This window comes from Gossypium arboreum, chromosome 4 (genome assembly GCF_025698485.1).
Source record: "Gossypium arboreum isolate Shixiya-1 chromosome 4, ASM2569848v2, whole genome shotgun sequence".
Classification (NCBI taxonomy): domain Eukaryota; kingdom Viridiplantae; phylum Streptophyta; class Magnoliopsida; order Malvales; family Malvaceae; genus Gossypium; species Gossypium arboreum.
This window is the reverse complement of record NC_069073.1, coordinates 75,869,900-75,872,522: the sequence shown is the minus strand read 5'-3', so window position 1 is coordinate 75,872,522 and position 2,623 is coordinate 75,869,900. Positions and strand designations below refer to the sequence as shown.

General features: G+C 35.7%; 1 non-coding gene across 1 annotated transcript; it reads left to right on the top strand.

The window, feature by feature from the left end:
• The first annotated feature begins 2,087 nt into the window (after nucleotides 1-2,087).
• Nucleotides 2,088-2,193, top strand: LOC128292307 (small nucleolar RNA R71). Its single transcript, XR_008282292.1, has one exon. It is a non-coding gene; the product is annotated as a small nucleolar RNA R71 (small nucleolar RNA).
• Nucleotides 2,194-2,623: the final 430 nt, after the last annotated feature.

The window sequence follows — 2,623 nt, the reverse complement described above, 5'->3', positions numbered from 1 at the left end:
ATGGTTATGGTTTGGTAAGAAAAGGGTTTGTAAATGATTAGCTATTGGAATGGCTAATCAAGTTTATATATGATAACATGTATGCTTTATGTCTTAACTAAATCATGAAAATCCTTGGAATGGTAAAATTGGCCATAAAACAGAGTCATACAGCAGCAGTAATGTGAATTTGAAAAATCATTAAAAATAGTATGTAATTAAATGATGAATAAGTTATGAAATTGAATCTTGATGAGTCTATTTTCATATAGATGGAACAAAATAGGTAAATAACTTATATTTTATGAGATATTTAAGTTTTGGTGGAATAGGGTCATAGTGGTCTTTGAATCCCCTGTTCCAAATTTAAAAATTTACCAAAAATTGTAAAAAAAAAGCTAGAAGTTTTACTTTATATGTACAGATTCCTTATTGAGTCTAGTTTTATGAGAAACAAATAGCATAATCATTAAAACTCTGTACAGAGAGATATCTGATTCGTAATACACAGGGGTCAGAGTAGTCAAACCCTGAAACAGGGGAGACTTTAACTAATAAACTGTAATAATTGGCCTAACCAAAAATTCTAGAAAGAAATTAGTAGATAGATATATGAATCTAATTTTAGGAAAAATTTACAAATCTTAATTTCAAATTTTGAAACTCGAGATATGAATTTTTAAGCGACTGTGACGCAGTTACCCAGCTTGTCTAGAAATTTTAAAAATAAATTGTTTGAGCTATTTAATTAATGAATTAAGTTTAGTAACACCTCAACCTCGACTCTGGCGACGATCTCGGGCGTGAGGGCATTACTCTATAATTCCCCTAGGATATTTAACAGATCTATCAACTAATTGAATACTCATCCTAGTGGGTTTAGGTTCCCCAAGACCAAGTTGTTTAAACATTTTATACGGCATCAAATTAATGTTGGCGCCTAAATCAGCTAGTGCTTTATCAACATTCAAACTACCAATTAAACAGGCAATAGTAAAACTTCTTGGGTCTTTCAGTTTGGTTGGTAGTTTGTTTTAGAGTATGGCTGAGCACTCTTCATTAAGCTCCACTATAGATAAGTCTTCAAACATCCTTTTGTTTGTTAGAAGCTCCTTTAAGAATTTTGCATATGTAGGCATCTACGATATAGCTTCAACAAAAGGTAAGTTAATATGCATTTGTTTAAAAAATTCAAGAAATTTATCGAATTGTGCATCCATGCGGTCTTTCTTCAACTTTGCTGGGTATTGGATTGGTGGTTTATATTCTTTTGGCATCAAGTTGCCATTGTTTTCGGGTTCGACCTCCTTTCTGTCAGCTTATTGTGGTGGCTTCTTTTCAGATTCAACTAAAACTTTCCCACTCCTTAGTGTAACTTCTTTCACGTGCTCTTTTAGGTTGGGTTCAGCGTTACTAGGTAGACTTCCTAGTGGTCTTTCAGATATCAATTTAGCGAGCTGACCTATCTGAGTTTCGAGCCCTTGGATCGACGCTTGTTGATTTTTAAGTGCTGTCTCAGTATTTTGAAAATGAGTTTCTGAAACCGAGATGAATTTTGTTAGCATTTCTTCAAGGGTTAGCTTTTTCTTTTGTTGGTAGGGTGGTTGTTGAAAGCCTGGAGGTGGTGGTCTCGGATTCCCTTGGCCTCCCCATGAAAATTTGGGTGGTTCCTCCAACCTGCATTGTAAGTATTACTATAAGGATTGTTTTGAGATCAAGGATTGTTACCCATGTAATTTAACTGCTCGTTCTCGATCTTGTAGCCATAAAGTGGGTATTCTAAACTACTTGATCCACCTCCACTTGCTTCGCACTGTATTACTGGGTGAACCTGTGAAGAACTAAGAAAACCATCAATTTTCTTATTCAAGAGTTCTACCTGATTAGAGAGCATGGTGACCGAATCGACATTATAAACGCCGACTACTTTCGTTAGCTTTGTCCTTATGGCTTGCCACTGATAGTTATTCAGTGACATCTCCTCTATAAATTGATAGGCATCTTCAGGTGTCTTATTATTGATGGTTCCGCCAGCAGCTGCGTTAACCATCTGCCGAGTCGAAGGATTCAGGCCATTATAAAAGTTTTGAACTTGTAACCAGAGTGGTAACCCATGGTGAGGGCATATTTTCAAGAGGTCCTTGTATCTCTCCCATGCATTTACAGTGTTTCTAAATCCATCTGTACAAAAGAAGAGATATCATTACGTAATTTGGTTGTTTTAGTCGGCAAAAAATATTTTAATAAAAACTTTTGGGTCATTTGTTCCCAAGTAGTGATTGACCCCCGTGGTAACTAATTCAACCACTGTTTAGTTTTGTTTCTCAATGGAAAAGGGAATAACCGATGTTGAATGGCGTCATCAGAAACACCATTAATTTTAAATGTATCACATAGTTCCAAAAAGTTTGCCAAGTGAGCGCTGGGATTTTCGTCCTACAAACCATCAAACTGAACAAATTGCCATATCATTTGAATTGTGTTAGGTTTCAGTTCAAAAGTATTTGCAGCTATAGCAGGTCTAACTATGCTCGATTCAGTTCCTGTTAAAGAAGGTTTAGCATAATCATATATAGTGTGCGGAGCAGGATTCTAATTAACAGCAATTGCAGGAGGTAGCGAATTTTCTTGGTTTTCAGCCATC